At 40.3% G+C, this 18,284-nt stretch overlaps 3 pseudogenes; 1 reads left to right on the forward strand and 2 right to left on the reverse strand.

Moving 5' to 3' along the window:
• Positions 1 to 2,266: 2,266 nt before the first annotated feature.
• Positions 2,267 to 2,385, reverse strand: LOC135053832 (5S ribosomal RNA; annotated as a pseudogene).
• A 6,589-nt stretch (positions 2,386 to 8,974) lies between these two features.
• On the reverse strand, positions 8,975 to 9,093 carry LOC135053845 (5S ribosomal RNA; annotated as a pseudogene).
• Positions 9,094 to 11,335: 2,242 nt separating this feature from the next.
• On the forward strand, positions 11,336 to 11,454 carry LOC135053856 (5S ribosomal RNA; annotated as a pseudogene).
• Positions 11,455 to 18,284: the final 6,830 nt, after the last annotated feature.

Below are 18,284 nucleotides of genomic sequence, written 5' to 3' on the forward strand. Positions count from 1 at the left end.
CTGGAGGTGTCCTCGGTGCAGGAATTCATGGGTGCCGGCAGTGAAGGAGTGCTGGCAGTGTCCCCAGTGCAGGGTGCCGACAGTGTCAGCAGCGTGAAAGTGCTGGCAGCGTCCTCAGTGCAGTGGTGCCTGCAATGTTGGCAATGTGGGAGTACTGGAGGTGTCCTCAGTTCATGAGTGCTGGCAGAGTCCTCAGTGCATGGGTTACGGCAGTGTCAGCAATGCCGGAGTGCTGGAGGTATCCTCAGTGCAGGAGTTCAGGGATGCGGCAGTGTCGGCAGTGTGGGAGTGCTGGAAGTGTACTCAGTGCAGGGGTGCTGGCAGTGGCCTTCTATAGGTTACTATAGAGACCAGCGTCCGAGGCAAAACCTCAGGATTCGACAGTGGAATCCTGAGGTTTTGCTTCGATTGGGGATCCAGGGCAGGCAGGAACATCCAAGCTGTGGCTCGGATGGCCCCAGATCCACTAGGTTCGGGGGGGGGGGGGGAGGGTTCGGTTCTCTGAGAACCGAACCCGCTCATCTCTACACAAAAGTAGAGCCTACTCTTTAGAGCAAGAAATGCAATTGAAAATAGAAAAAAGTCACGTTTGAAAGCAGAGAAAAATATATAGAAATCACATGTTAAAGTACAGAATCATGTCTGCTAGCAGGAGAAGATAATAAGAAAACATGCTTAGAGAGAAGCTTGCTGAGTAGAAGGAAGCTGCAGCTGCCGTAGCTTAAGCAGAGTCACTGGAGAATGCAGCATACCCTGATATCAAGAGAGCCATCAATTAATTGGATCAGAGCCTGATTCCTAAGATTCATTGCATCGCACATCAGTATATACATTTTTAAAGTCTCCTAAACAAACAGCAACTCTCCACCAGTGCAAGGTGCAATCAGACTTCACCAGTGAAACAAGCCAAACACTATGTGCAGCACAACCACAAGTCAGTAACATAGTACAATTTACGTGCAAGAGAACTGTACACAAGGTGAACCCACGATGGTCAGCCCTCCACCATGTCAGGTGCTTGAGTCTGCAAACTATAGTATTGCAAAGGCAGTTCTTCATGCACAAAAAAATATATATGGTATAATACAGGACAAAATGAACTAGACAATTCTAGCCGGTATGACAACACACCACTTACAGTACCATGTTACTACACCAACAGCATATCGTAGAGCCAACCACAAGACACACTAGACTTTGCTTGCATGATGAGAGCTAGTAAAAAAAAAGACTCTCAAAATGAGAGCTTCAGAGCCTGGCGATACTCCTTCCAAAATGCATTCAGGGACTTAGACCTTTCTCATAGTGAGGAGAGAGACCTCTTAAATTGATTGGAAATATGTCCGCTGAACAGTGGGTCACCCATGCCTCTGCTACAAACAGTGGTACAAAGTGCCTTTTCCCCTATTCTCTGTTTTTGTGGGCTATGTCAGCAAGTTAAGACCAGGAATGGTCCTAGTTTTGCCTTTTTCCTATCAGGTGCTATCTCTATGTTACCTACCAAAAATGCAGACAAGCCGTGTAGGTTTGGAATTTACTTTCTAATTAGATGTTGGAACAAGGGCTTCAAAAAGACCCCATGCTGGCAAAGGTATAAACTGATCGCTTATGCAATCATAATGCTTCTGGGTTTGGACTTGGTTGAGCTACAACAGATGTGTGGCAGCATGTCATGTATGCATGAGCATTAATTACAGAAGAGGGATCTTACAGATCTAAAGCTGGTATGTGGTAAAGGGTAGGGTTGAGGATGCCGCACAAGACTAAGTGAGATTAAGTAAGTATGTAATTGATATGTGTTTCCAAGAAAACCGACGAACCAGAAAAGCTTCCGGAATTGATCACCATCTACCATTGAACAGAAAAAGGTTCTTTTTTAGGTAGAAAAAAGAGGGTGATTGTCGATGGTGCTCCCATGGGTCTATTACATAGGTAATAAAGACAAGAAAGAAAGGAAAAAAGTGACCCTTGTTGGGAGCACTCCCTCTTGGAAACAACTGTGATAGAAATTATGTATAGTGTATTGGATATTAAAACGTAACCTTTAATTTTTAATGAATAATATAGGAGTACACACAAAAAATGTTTAAAAGATGATTAAATAATTTGAATCGTAAATTAGGGAATGCAACTGTGAACATAAGGATGAAAAAAACATTAAATAAAGGCAAACGTGCGGCACAAGTTACGGCAAAACCAAGAGATTTGCCCGCCAGGTGTTGATTACTGCAGTAGGTGCAATAGCAAAGGTATTGCCTTCAAACTTGACCTACAACACCTGGTATTCCTTAGTGGTCAACCACCTAAGTACTGACCAGGCCCAACACCGTATTGCTTCCAAGATCGGACGAGATTGGGCATGTACGGTGTGGTATGGTAGTAGATTTAAAGTTGATGAAGCAAAGACCTATAATGGGTATGCAGTTGTTGAATCCACCACAAGGCTGGTTGTGAAATGGGCAAAAAGTCTCTTAAAAAAGAGACCTATGTTTAACCATCATTGCACCAAGGTGTATTCCAAATGTATAGGTATACAGAGGTTTTAAATCATATGGTCAACCGATTTTGCCAAAAATAGCCGCCAATATGTTGCTTATATTTGTGCTATGCAACATTGATCCCAGAGGATTTTTCACATGTAGTAGGGCAATAGTGGACCCTAGTTATTCTGATGACATGCCAGCCAAATTTTTGAAATATCAAAACATGAATGTGTTGCAAGTATAGTTAGTACTGAAAATGCAAAAGGTCCTGAGCAATACACCATACTCCCCCTCCCCCTTCACACAGCGTATGAGGCAGGAAATGGGAATGCACCAGAAACCATGTATTCAGCTAAAACGACAGATTGGCAGGAGTGGATAGATAATTAGGGAATGAATCTCAAGAGACGTGATCTCCACTATCCACACTAAGGCTAACTAATTCATTAGAGCCTGAAATGTCAATTACTGTCTTGATTGCAGTCTGTAAATAATTGTACTTGCAGTATAGAAGCACACAAATAGTATTGTATGTGCTGTATGTCCACAGTGAGTCAAATGAGAGTTGTGAAACAAAATGTGAAAAAAAACCCCAATTGTCAAAGTGAAAGGTAGATTGTTGCTGATTGTATATAACTTCATCAGCAACAGAGTGATACTAAGAAGTATCAAAATTGTTTCTTTATATGTATAGCACCTAACAGCAGCAGTTTGTAATATACAATTAAAGGATTGAATGAAATAAATAAAACTTTTTGCCTTATTATAGAAGCGGCATAAATTTGCCTGAATGAGACCGATGCACACAGTGTTTAATTACAGTTGTGCGTGGCTGGAGAGCGGGAGACAGAATAAAAATGCAGGATATATGTGGAGAGATACTTGCAGACGCCTGTGCGTGTGTCCTGCTGTTTTGATGCCGCTGACAGCTCGACGTGACGAGCTGTGTGTCTAAGCGGCTCCCCTGGTCTCCTCTCCTGCCGATGCCGCTGACAGCTCGGCGTGACGAGCCGTGTGTCTAAGCGGCTCTCCTGGTCTCCTCTTCTGCCGGTCTCCTGGTCACGTGAGCGCACTCACCGTGACCTCGTTCACCTCCCAACGTACGTTTCACAGGATGCTTGTTCACGGGTAGTGTGAACGTTAGAAGTGCAGACCTGGTTTATATTCAGAAAAAATGATTGTTAATTGATTACACCAGGTGGTGATTGCGATGTAAAGGTCTGACTGCGCTTTATGAGCTTGATAAGAAAAAAGCAGGGTTAGATATGTTGCACTAAATGAAACTCCTTCGGATAATTAGTGGATGTATGCCTGCAATATATGTAAAAAGATGTCTTAAAGGTGGATTTAAATGAATTGATTAAGGAAGGGAATTGTGTGAGAGTGCTGAAAGACATGTGTGTGCTGTGTAGGAAAAGAGTGTGGGGGAGGGGGAGGGAAATTAATGATTGATTGCAAATGTGACAAATGTTAAATAGTGAATTGGGAGTGTGGTTGGAATGGAAATGTGATAAAATAATAGAATGAATGAATTATGAAATATAATAGAGATGAATGTGGATATGTGAAAATGAATATGTGTAAATGTTATGAAAATATATAAGAATGATTATAAAGATGAAATAAATTATAATGAAAATAGATGTTAAAGTATGTAAAAATAAAAATAAATATAAATATACAAAATAAAAATAATGATAATAATAATAATGATAATGATAATAAAATAAAAATATAAAAATATATATGAAAAAATATGAAAAAATAGATAAAAATATGAAAAAATAAAAAAATAAATATGAAAAAATATATATATAATAATAAATATTAAAAAATATATCTAAAAATGGATATATATAAAGGTGAATAGATATGAATATGAATGTAAAAATGTTGATATATAGGTGAAAATGAAATTGATAGTAATAAATATAAATGTAAAAAATGAAATTGCTAATATTGATTTTAAAGTTATATAAATTGTGGTATGTGAAATAAAAATGTGTAATGAAGGGGGAAGGAAAATTTGGGATAGTGTGTGCATTATGGCGGCAGTGAAATTGTGATGGTGTGAGGAAGGAGGGAAAATGTGCATGGGAACTATTGTGTGAACTGTATACAAACACGTGACCCAGGTTATGTAGAAAAGCTTGTGTGACTCTGGATTTTGATAATGATAGTGTATTGCTAAATAAAGGTGGAATGGGGCAGTGGGTTGGGATAGGTATGACTGTGGATGGGAAGTGGGAAATGGAGGGGGGGGGGTTTGGGGGTTATTGGGTTAAGGGGTGGGGGGGGTTGGGGTGGGGGGAGGGGGAAAAGAAGGGGGAGGGGAGGGGGAAGGGGGTGGGGAAGAGAAAGGGGGGAGGAAAAATAATAAGAGGGAAAATAAGAAAGGGGGAAAGGGAGGGTATTTGGTTAGGTGAAAAGAAATTAAGAGATGGTGAAGGAAAACTATAAAACCGGATTTCCCTGCTGGGATAATTCTTGCTGCCGTCATAACATATATGCAGTAGTGATATATTTAAGTTGGAAGGAAAGCACCAAAATTGATGGTTTCATTGAGTCCTTGAGGGTGTAGTGAGTCCAATCTGAAAGTCCACTCACATTCCTTCCGTAGAAGAGTGTTAGTCCAATCTCCTCCTCGTATGCCTAGTTTGACTATCTCTAGTCCACAGACCTTGAGTTCGTCCCACCGACCTGCATGATTGGAAACAAAGTGACGTGCCACAGAGGTGATTTGCTTCATTTTTTGTAGGTCTTTGGTCGCATTCCGAATAGATCCAATGTGTTCCAGAATTCTTTGCTTGAAGGCTCTGGTCGTCATGCCAACATACCTTTGTCCACAGGGACATACTATGCAGTAGATCACTCCTTCTGTTGAGCAGTTGATAAAGTGTCTGAATTTAACATCTTTGCCATAGCGGTCCTGTATATGGTCAGTCTTAAGGATATATTGGCATGCTCTACAGTGACCACATGGATGTGTGCCAATCGTGGATTGTGGCTTTCCTCGGGTCAGTTGGAAATGACTGGATACCAGTCTATCTTTCAAATTTCTCGATCTCCGCCAACTCATGGATACTTGTGGTCCGAGTTTTTGTGATAGAACTGGATCCAAATGTAGGATTCCCCAATGTTTTTGAATGGCTTGTTTGACCTGACGCCACTCTTGACAGAAACCCCCTACAAATCTGATGATGTGATCCTCTTGTTTCTTATGTTTCTTTTCAAAGATTAAATGTTCTCGCTGGACAGTCTGAATGTTTCTACTTGCTTTCTTGATAGCGGTGTTGCTATATCCTCTCTCCCGTAATCTCTTTGAGAGGTCTTTGCTTTGTTCCGTAAAGTCCTGATCATTGGAGCAATTCCTTCTTAGGCGTAAATATTCCCCCTTGGGTATATTCATAATTGTTGGAGGAAAGTGGGAACTGGTTTGGTGTAGCAGTGTATTTGAGGATGTTTCCTTCCTATACAATTTTGTAGAAAGCATTTGATTTTCATCTTTGTAGATAAGAACATCCAAAAATGGGAGTTCATCTTGACTAATATGATGGGTGAGTCGAATATTGAGGTTATTGTTGTTGAGATGTTCAATAAATAGGAGAAGCATCTGTATGTCACCTTCCCATATCATCAGAATGTCATCGATATACCGTACCCACAAAATGATGTTGGATGTAAAGACATCATTGCTGTCATTGAACACAGTTTCGCGTTCCCACCAACCTAAGAAGATATTGGCGTAAGTAGGGGCACACGCTGCCCCCATAGCTGTGCCCCTTGTCTGTAAAAAGAATCTGTTGTTGAAGGTGAAAAGATTGTGGCTGAGTATAAATTGGAGTAGATCGGCAAGGAATGCATGGAATTTTTCCATACCTTCCATATTCATGAAATAATTGACGGCTTCAAGTCCTTTGTCATGATCAATTGAAGTGTACAGTGCCTCCACATCTAGAGAGACTAAGTATTGATTGCTTTCCAATTTGACATCATGTATCTTCCGGAGAACGTCTGTGGTATCTTGGACAAAGGATGGGAGACCCAAGACATGGTGTCGTAGATGTAAGTCAACAAAAATGCTGGCTTTTTCAGTCAAAGATCCTATCCCCGATACAATTGGTCTTCCTGGTGGTTGCCGCATGTTCTTATGTATCTTGGGGAGCATGTAAAACGTAGGGATACTGGGATGTGCCATTTGGAGATACTGGTATTCTGAGGGTGTAATAGTTCCTTCCGCGTGTGCGTCGTTCAGAATCCGATTGTATATTGTCTTGTAGTTTTCCATGGGGTTGAGTAATACTCTTTTGTAACAGGTTTGGTCTTCCAACTGTCGGTATGCTTCCTGTATGTATTGTTCTCGGGGCCATAATACCACGTTTCCCCCTTTATCTGATGGTTTGATGATGACGTCTTGCCATGATTCAATCTCTCGTAGAGCATTTAGTTCTTTTCTGGATAAATTGGAATTGTACAGTCTTCTAGTCTTCCGGAGGTGTATATGGTCAAACTCTTGAGATACTAATTTTGTAAATATCTGTATCTCTGGACTCGTCTGTTCTGCTGGAAAAAATGTAGACCTTTTCTTACAAATGACCCTCGTGCTGACTTCCCACTCGGAATCAGTGATTGGTGTTGATTCTGATTCCAAGGATTGGAGGGCCTCAAGTGCCTCCAACTCTGGTCCTGACAAATCTGATGTATTCATATTATCACTTTTTTCTGTCTGGTCGGATTGGGTATGGTCAGTTTTAGCAGTGACTATTTTGTTGTGAAATTTCGTGAGAAGTAACTTTCTGCTAAACAGTTTTAAGTCTTTTTCCCATTTGAATCTATTGAACTTTTCAGCTGGCGAGTAGGAGAGCCCTTTGCTCAGGACTTGTATTTGATCCTGATCTAGATCATGTGCGGAAAGGTTGATGATCTTCAGTTGTGAAGAGGTGTCAGTAGGTGTTGAGGAATCTGAAGTTACCTTCTGCGTGAGTTCCGTACTGGTTGTCTCCTTGGTGGTAATTGATCCCATTGTTGTTGACGACCTCTTCCTCCTCTTGCGCCCCCTCCTTGTCTTTCGTTTGTTGGGTGCCTTGACCCCCTTCCCCTGGGGGGATCCCCTAAAAAATGTTGCTGATGATATTGAGTGGAGCTATTGCCCTCACTTCTGAAGTTAGTAGTTGACGATGCGTTGGGGATATATTCCGGAATGTCTTCTGCTCCAGATGTTTCTATATCTGATGATGAGTAATGTTCCGGGTTTCTAGGGGGTCGTGGTTGCCAGGAGGGCTTGTTCCATTTGAATATTTTGCCTGATACAAAGTCCTTTTTGTCTCTAGCAAATTTATTTCTTTTTCTGTCAATTATAGTTTGTTCGTATATGAGGAGGTCTTGTTTGTTCTTCTCAAAACAGCGTTGAAATTGTGTATCCTTCTCCCAGGGCTCCAATTTCTTACTTAATTCATCTAAATCACGTTCACAGCCTTCAAGAGTGAGCTGGTTATGTTTAATTAAAATGCCCATGAGTTCCATGGAGCACTTGAGAAGACTATTGTCCCAATCAGTTTTGAGGTTTTCACTAGCGAGATTGAAGGTGGGAAAAACTCTTGGCCTGAGGCCGCGCGGGACAATTTTATTTTTGAGATAGTTCTCAAGTGTAGTGAGGTCCCAACTGGTTCTTATTTGCTTATGGAGTAACTGTTTAAGTTGTGCAAAGTCCGATTCCCAGTTAGTGTGTGGTTCTGTATCTACTAAATTGCTGGGAAATATCTCGTCTAAATTTTCTCTATTTCTGTGTTTATAAGCCAATTCCTGCTTTAAGTTAAAGCTCATGTTCAGTTATATATGGGACTGTGCCCGTTTGTGTACAAAAACACTGTGGTTACTTGAAAGAATCTTATCGTTAAATCCACTAGTCCGTGCTGGTATTCCTGAGAAAACTATTTCTAGTTATATATGGTATGTGGTAAAGGGTAGGGTTGAGGATGCCGCACAAGACTAAGTGAGATTAAGTAAGTATGTAATTGATATGTGTTTCCAAGAAAACCGACGAACCAGAAAAGCTTCCGGAATTGATCACCATCTACCATTGAACAGAAAAAGGTTCTTTTTTAGGTAGAAAAAAGAGGGTGATTGTCGATGGTGCTCCCATGGGTCTATTACATAGGTAATAAAGACAAGAAAGAAAGGAAAAAAGTGACCCTTGTTGGGAGCACTCCCTCTTGGAAACAACTGTGATAGAAATTATGTATAGTGTATTGGATATTAAAACGTAACCTTTAATTTTTAATGAATAATATAGGAGTACACACAAAAAATGTTTAAAAGATGATTAAATAATTTGAATCGTAAATTAGGGAATGCAACTGTGAACATAAGGATGAAAAAAACATTAAATAAAGGCAAACGTGCGGCACAAGTTACGGCAAAACCAAGAGATTTGCCCGCCAGGTGTTGATTACTGCAGTAGGTGCAATAGCAAAGGTATTGCCTTCAAACTTGACCTACAACACCTGGTATTCCTTAGTGGTCAACCACCTAAGTACTGACCAGGCCCAACACCGTATTGCTTCCAAGATCGGACGAGATTGGGCATGTACGGTGTGGTATGGTAGTAGATTTAAAGTTGATGAAGCAAAGACCTATAATGGGTATGCAGTTGTTGAATCCACCACAAGGCTGGTTGTGAAATGGGCAAAAAGTCTCTTAAAAAAGAGACCTATGTTTAACCATCATTGCACCAAGGTGTATTCCAAATGTATAGGTATACAGAGGTTTTAAATCATATGGTCAACCGATTTTGCCAAAAATAGCCGCCAATATGTTGCTTATATTTGTGCTATGCAACATTGATCCCAGAGGATTTTTCACATGTAGTAGGGCAATAGTGGACCCTAGTTATTCTGATGACATGCCAGCCAAATTTTTGAAATATCAAAACATGAATGTGTTGCAAGTATAGTTAGTACTGAAAATGCAAAAGGTCCTGAGCAATACACCATACTCCCCCTCCCCCTTCACACAGCGTATGGGGCAGGAAATGGGAATGCACCAGAAACCATGTATTCAGCTAAAACGACAGATTGGCAGGAGTGGATAGATAATTAGGGAATGAATCTCAAGAGACGTGATCTCCACTATCCACACTAAGGCTAACTAATTCATTAGAGCCTGAAATGTCAATTACTGTCTTGATTGCAGTCTGTAAATAATTGTACTTGCAGTATAGAAGCACACAAATAGTATTGTATGTGCTGTATGTCCACAGTGAGTCAAATGAGAGTTGTGAAACAAAATGTGAAAAAAAACCCCAATTGTCAAAGTGAAAGGTAGATTGTTGCTGATTGTATATAACTTCATCAGCAACAGAGTGATACTAAGAAGTATCAAAATTGTTTCTTTATATGTATAGCACCTAACAGCAGCAGTTTGTAATATACAATTAAAGGATTGAATGAAATAAATAAAACTTTTTGCCTTATTATAGAAGCGGCATAAATTTGCCTGAATGAGACCGATGCACACAGTGTTTAATTACAGTTGTGCGTGGCTGGAGAGCGGGAGACAGAATAAAAATGCAGGATATATGTGGAGAGATACTTGCAGACGCCTGTGCGTGTGTCCTGCTGTTTTGATGCCGCTGACAGCTCGACGTGACGAGCTGTGTGTCTAAGCGGCTCCCCTGGTCTCCTCTCCTGCCGATGCCGCTGACAGCTCGGCGTGACGAGCCGTGTGTCTAAGCGGCTCTCCTGGTCTCCTCTTCTGCCGGTCTCCTGGTCACGTGAGCGCACTCACCGTGACCTCGTTCACCTCCCAACGTACGTTTCACAGGATGCTTGTTCACGGGTAGTGTGAACGTTAGAAGTGCAGACCTGGTTTATATTCAGAAAAAATGATTGTTAATTGATTACACCAGGTGGTGATTGCGATGTAAAGGTCTGACTGCGCTTTATGAGCTTGATAAGAAAAAAGCAGGGTTAGATATGTTGCCGCTTCTATAATAAGGCAAAAAGTTTTATTTATTTCATTCAATCCTTTAATTGTATATTACAAACTGCTGCTGTTAGGTGCTATACATATAAAGAAACAATTTTGATACTTCTTAGTATCACTCTGTTGCTGATGAAGTTATATACAATCAGCAACAATCTACCTTTCACTTTGACAATTGGGTTTTTTTTTCACATTTTGTTTCACAACTCTCATTTGACTCACTGTGGACATACAGCACATACAATACTATTTGTGTGCTTCTATACTGCAAGTACAATTATTTACAGACTGCAATCAAGACAGTAATTGACATTTCAGGCTCTAATGAATTAGTTAGCCTTAGTGTGGATAGTGGAGATCACGTCTCTTGAGATTCATTCCCTAATTATCTATCCACTCCTGCCAATCTGTCGTTTTAGCTGAATACATGGTTTCTGGTGCATTCCCATTTCCTGCCCCATACGCTGTGTGAAGGGGGAGGGGGAGTATGGTGTATTGCTCAGGACCTTTTGCATTTTCAGTACTAACTATACTTGCAACACATTCATGTTTTGATATTTCAAAAATTTGGCTGGCATGTCATCAGAATAACTAGGGTCCACTATTGCCCTACTACATGTGAAAAATCCTCTGGGATCAATGTTGCATAGCACAAATATAAGCAACATATTGGCGGCTATTTTTGGCAAAATCGGTTGACCATATGATTTAAAACCTCTGTATACCTATACATTTGGAATACACCTTGGTGCAATGATGGTTAAACATAGGTCTCTTTTTTAAGAGACTTTTTGCCCATTTCACAACCAGCCTTGTGGTGGATTCAACAACTGCATACCCATTATAGGTCTTTGCTTCATCAACTTTAAATCTACTACCATACCACACCGTACATGCCCAATCTCGTCCGATCTTGGAAGCAATACGGTGTTGGGCCTGGTCAGTACTTAGGTGGTTGACCACTAAGGAATACCAGGTGTTGTAGGTCAAGTTTGAAGGCAATACCTTTGCTATTGCACCTACTGCAGTAATCAACACCTGGCGGGCAAATCTCTTGGTTTTGCCGTAACTTGTGCCGCACGTTTGCCTTTATTTAATGTTTTTTTCATCCTTATGTTCACAGTTGCATTCCCTAATTTACGATTCAAATTATTTAATCATCTTTTAAACATTTTTTGTGTGTACTCCTATATTATTCATTAAAAATTAAAGGTTACGTTTTAATATCCAATACACTATACATAATTTCTATCACAGTTGTTTCCAAGAGGGAGTGCTCCCAACAAGGGTCACTTTTTTCCTTTCTTTCAGATCTAAAGCTGGTGTTAGCTAATGGGGTCAAGCGCTGAAAAGCTAAGCTTTTTAAAGCTTGGTAGATGGAGCTTTTTCGCAGTCCCCATAGACAGATATAGGAATTGCTTTGGTGTGTAATAAGAGGGGAACCACAGCAGATATCTCCAATATCTGCTATAGTATCACATCAGTGAATGGCTTTAATACTAAAAAATTAAACAATCTTCCAAAAATAGCCATTTTCCGAGGATTGACATTACTTTTGTTGTTTGATAAATAGGCTCCGCTTAACTTAAAAATGACCATGTGCCATAAAATAAAAATAAGAAGTACATTTATTCACAGTGCTAACCAATCCTGGGCACAGCAGAGATGACGACGATACATTCCAAGATTACATAGTATATTACATGATCACTGAAGCTGATAAAAAAGAACATGTCCATCAAGTTCAATCTTTCACTTATTCCTGATGGATTCAGCATTTTATAATATGTGAAAGGACTTGTGTATGGTGAGCAGGATTCTAATAATAAAATGCAAGCCCTTAGAAACATGCATTTGCATTACTTTCAGTCAAAGCAATAAAGCATGATTGACAGAATGAAAATGTGAAACAAGAAGGTCTGTATGGTAACGCATATGAATATTGGACATTGCATATTTCAGTCACTTAATGGTAGAGCCAAAACAGAGAATTACATTGTACAACTAGCAAGAGCATTGCATGAACATTGGAAGAGGAATATAAATTATGTTTAAATAGGTGTAAAAAAACATTTCAGTAATAAAGAAAGCATTGATGAATGTCATATGTTAGTGTCCTTCATCCATCATTAAATCTCCTACATCAAGTTCAGTTTTATACTTGTCTCCATGTTGGTAATTGTCAGCTGCATGGCTGGGTAATTATCCAGCCCACTACAGTGTGCCATTCTGGTTCAGCCTACTGCTGCACTTTAAGAAATAATTACTGGAGCATGGAGGCTGGGAAATTTGAAAGGTCCATAGATGGCTTCTGTGGCAGTTTGCAGCAAATATTTCTAGTAACATACAATTATAGAGCATCCTGTAGTACCATTTTCAGCTTGTACAATGAATTATTATAGTCAAGAATAAGTAGAAAATAATTTGTGTTCTATAAACTGGAATCTAAATTGGGAAAAACAGATAATGATAAACAATTCAATACACAAAACATGATAGGATTACAAAAGAAAGACTTTCAAAGTTCCAAAAACAATCAATCTTCACTAAATGAAAAGGAAACTTAAGGCTCTGTGTAAAATCACTTAAATGGGGATACTTCAATAATAGGAGTAAATTAACTGGTTGATTAGTAAAAGCTTCCTTTCCAGTAAATAAAATAACAGCATCAATAAATGAGCAACCAAAAAATCTGTATAGGCAAACAAGATGTAGGAACACATAGGGTAAATAGAAGTAGATGAGTGCAAGCCAGAACAAATGGTTAAAAGCCACAGTCTGTCAAAGAAAGCCAAGGCCAAGCAAGGATAAGGTAATTCACAGGGGACGTTTGCAAAAGCTGAAGCTAAGAATTCCCATGTGTTGGTAATTCATTAGCAGCAGATCTTTAAGACCTTCTTGGTGTAGGTTAAAATAGATGGAACGCACTGGGATAGTTAACATTGTTGTCCGGATTTCAAATCCAGCAAATATCAGAAAATTCTGTGGAAAAGAAGCTATTTTGGGTCAGCAGGCAACTGATACAGTGTCGGACTGGGGCATGAAGGGGCCACTGGTTGAATGCAGTGGTAAGGGCTCATGCTTAGTGTTGCAGCCATCCACCATAGAGGCTTGGCTAATTATTATAGAGTGCATAATCTGGCCCCTTTATAAATAAATATATATATACATCTCCAACTCCGGCACTCCACGAACACTCATAAATGTAATACGCCTGGTGCCTTACACATTACAACCAGCACGGCTGCATGCAATACACTCCTCCACTGGCAGCACTCAAAGGCTTTTCCAAAAAAACGACACAAGTCGGCTGTCTGTGGGCAACATTTCAGCGCCATGTAGCGCTTTTATCAAGGCTTGATAAAAACGCTACATGGCGCTGAAACATTGCCCACAGACAGCCGACTTGTGTCGTTTTTTTGGAAAAGCCTTTGAGTGCCGCAAGTGAAGGAGTATATATATATATATATATATATATATTTTGTAACACTGGTACTATAAAAGAACTCACAGGCAGCTTTACCGGTTACAACACAGTATATTCAGGCTTGGGCCTGGTCACACAAGTAGAAACATCAAAATAAAAACACAAAACATAAAATGTCCTAGCACTTATTGTGCTCCATTATCAGTCCTCTGTAGTGGCTTATAGCCACACACATGCCATGCTTTCCGGCACAGCCAATGTCCATAGTCCCTGGTACTGCAAACTGATCACTGCTCACTGGCCCCTAATACGCATCAGTGCAATGCACTGTGGGTAAATGGGATTTTAAACCCATCTCCTGCACCTGACTTCCTGCTGTCTCTGGGTGTGCTGGAATACCTGGACCTCTGTTTCTCCAGCTTCAGCTATGCAGCACAGGAAGCCTGGAATTATACATCTCCACTGTGAGTGCAGAATGTGCAGTTATTGTTTTCCTCCCTCTTAAAGGGTGCTGATCCCATAGAAATTTGGGCAATTGTGGTGAGACACAAGCTCGCTCACCACTATATATATATATATATATATATATATATATATAAATATATATATATATATATATATATATGTGTGTGTGTATTTATATATATATATATATATATATATATATATATGTATGTATATATAAACCAGAGGGCGCTGAGTCTTCAAACAGTTGTCCACAAAGAAGTCTGTACAATGTAGTTGTAATGAAAAATGTTCAAGTATTCTGGTGTGCTCCTACAGGACTTGATTGGGATCAATCAATCAAGTCCTGTAGCAACACACCAGAATACTGGAACATTTGTCATTACAACATTGTACAAACTTCTTTGCGGACAATTGTTTGAAGTTTCAGCGTACTCTGGTTCCTACATCTCTACATTTTTTCTGTTCCTACAGAGTACCACAGTGAGGTGCTGCTTAAGAAGCGCGTGATAAAGATTTTTCTGTTTTTTTTTTATATATATATATATATATATATATATATATATATATTAGAGATGAGCGGGTTCGGTTCCCTGAGAACCGAACCCTCCCGAACTTCACTACCCGAGCCCGGATCCGAGTCAGGCTCAGGTTTTCCCACCTGACTTGGAAACTAGAACGAGGCAAAACGTCATCATCCCACTGTCGGATTCTCGCAGGGTTTGGATTCCATATAAGGAGCCGCGCGTCGCCGCCATTTTCACACCGGCATTGGAAAATGTAGTGAGAGGACGTGTCTCCATCCTCAGTGTCCTTTAGTGTCCTACATCAGTACAGTGGTAGTGTCTTGTGCTGCATCTGTCCAGTCACAGTGGTGGAGTCATCTGCTGCCCTATGTCCAGTGCTGCTGTATAAGCCCAGTCCAGTTATGCTGTGTTGTGCAGCATCAGTTCAGTGGTGGTGTAGTATGCTGCATCAGTCCAGTCACAGTGGTGGTATCCTCTGCTGCCATATGTCCAGTACTGCTGTATAAGTCAAGTCCATTGCAGTGGTGCTGTGTTGTCCTGCATCAGTACAGTGGTAGTGTCTTGTGCTGCATCAGTCCAGTTATAGTGGTGGTGACCTCTGCTGCCAGATGCCCAGTTCTGCTGTATAAGTCCAGTCCATTGCAGTGGTGCTGTGTTATCCTGCATCAGTCAAATGGTAGTGTCCCTGTGCTGCTGTATATATCCAGTGATACTGCCGTATATGTCCAGTGATACTGCCATATATGTCCAGTGATACTGCCGTATATGTCCAGCAGTACTGCCAAAAAAATCCAGTGATACGCCCTATATGTCCAGTGGTATTGCCATATAATACCAGTGATACTGCCATATGCGTCCAGTGGTACTGCTATATAATTCCAGTGATACTGCCGTATATGTCCAATGGTACTGACATATAAATCCAGTGATACTGTTGTATATGTCCAGTGGTACTGCCATATAAATCCAGCGGTACTGGCGTATAAATCCATTAGTACTGCTGTATAATTCCATTGATTCTGCCATATAATTCAAGTGATACTGCCGCATAATTCCAGTGGAACTGGTGTATAAGTCCAGTGATACTGCCGTATAAATCCAGTCTAGTTGTACTGCCATATAAATCCAGTGGTACTGCCATATAATTCCAGTGGTACTACCCTATAATTCTAGTGGTACGGCTGTATAATTTCAGTGATACTGTCATATAATTCCAGTGGTGTATAACTCCAGTGATCCTGCTGTATAAATCCAGTCCAGTGGTACTGCTGTATAATTCCAGTAATACTGTCATATAATTCCAGTGATACTGCAGTATAATTCCAGTGGTACTGCTGTAAAAATCCAGTGATCCTGCCATATAAATCCAGTCCAGTGGTACTGCCATATAAGACCAGTGGTACTGCTGTATAATTCCAGAGATACTACCTAATATGTCCCGTGATACTGCTGTATAAATCAAGTGGTACTGGCATATAAATCCAGTGGTACTGCCATATAGTTCCAGTGATACTGACATATAATTTCAGTGGTGCTGGCATATAAATCCAGTGATACTGCCATATAAATCCAGTCCAGTGGTACTGCCGTATAAATCTAGTGGTACTGCCATATAAGTCCAGTGATAATGCCGTATAATTCCAGTGGTACTGGCATTTATGCCCAGTGATACTGCCATATAAATCCAGTCCAGTGGTACTGTCGTATAAGTCCCTTGGTGCTTACATAAAATTCCAGTGATACTGCCATATAATTCCAGTGCTACTGCCGTCTAAGTCCACTGATCCTGACGTATAAATCAAGTCCATTGGTACTGCCGTATAATTCCAGTGATACTGCCATATAATTCCAGTAATACTGCAGTATAATTCCAATGGTACTGATGTATAAATACAGTGATCCTGCCATATAAATCCAGTCCAGTGATACTGCCGTATAAATCCAGTGGTACTGCTGTATAATTCCAGTGATACTACCATATAAATCCATTGGTACAGCTGTAAAATTCCAGTGATACTGCCGTGTAATTCAAGTGATACTGCCATATAATTCCAGTGGAACTGGTGTATAAATCCAGTGATAACTGCCGTATAAATTCAGTCCAGTGGTACTGCCATATAATTCCAGTGGTACTACCCTATAATTCCAGTGATACTGCTGTATAATTCCAGTAATACTGCCGTATAATTCCAGTGGTGTTGGTGTATAAATCCAGTGATCCTGCCGTATAAATCAAGTCCAGTGGTATTGCCGTATAATTCCAGTAATACTGCCATATAATTCCAGTGATACTGCCGTGTAATTCAAGTAATACTGCTGTATAATTCCAGTGGAACTGGTGTATAAATCTAGTGATCCTGCCATATAAATCCAGTCCAATGGTAGTGCCATATTAGTCCAGTGTTTCTGCTGTATAATTCCAGTGATACTACCGTATATGTCCAGTGGTACTGCTGTATAAATCCAGTGGTATTGGTGTATAAATCCAGTGGTACTGCCATATAATTCCAGTGATACTGACATATAATTTCAGTGGTGCTGGTTCCAGTGATACTGCCATATAAATCCAGTCCAGTGGTACTGTCATATAAATCTAGTGATACTGCCATATAATTCCAGTGATACTGCCATATAATTCCAGTGGTACTGGCATTTATGCCCAGTGATACTGCCATAAAAATCCAGTCCAGTGGTACTGCCATATAAGTCCAGTGGTACTGCCGTATAAGTCCATTGGTACTGCCGTAAAATTCCAGTGATACTGCCATATAATTCCAGTGCTACTGGTGTCTAAGTCCACTGATCATGCCGTATAAATCAAGTCCATTGGTACTGCTGTATAATTCCAGTGATACTGCCATATAATTCTAGTTATACTGCAGTATAATTCCAGTGGTACTGATGTATAAATTCAGTGATCCTGCCATATAAATCCAGCCCAGTGATACTGCCATATAAATCCAGTGGTACTGCTGTATAATTCCAGTGATACTACCGTATATGTTCAGTGGTACTGCTGCATAAATCCAGTGGTACTGGCATATAAATCTAGTAGTACTGCCATATAATTCCAGTGATACTGACATATAATTCCAGTGGTGCTGGCATATAACTCCAGTGATACTGCCATATAAATCCAGTCCAATGGTACTGCCATATAATTCCAGTGATACTGCCATATAATTCCAGTGGTACTGGCATTTATGCCCAGTGATACTGCCGCATAAATCCAGTTCAGTGGTATTGTCGTATAAGTCCAGTAATAATGCCGTAAATTTCCCGTGATACTGCCGTATAATTACAGTGCTAATGGCGTCTAAATCCACTGATCCTGCCGTATAAATCAAGTCCAGTGGTACTGCCGCATAAATCCAGTGGAACTGCCGTATAATTCCAGTG

This window comes from Pseudophryne corroboree, chromosome 2, assembly GCF_028390025.1.
Source record: "Pseudophryne corroboree isolate aPseCor3 chromosome 2, aPseCor3.hap2, whole genome shotgun sequence".
Taxonomy (NCBI): Eukaryota; Metazoa; Chordata; class Amphibia; order Anura; family Myobatrachidae; genus Pseudophryne; species Pseudophryne corroboree.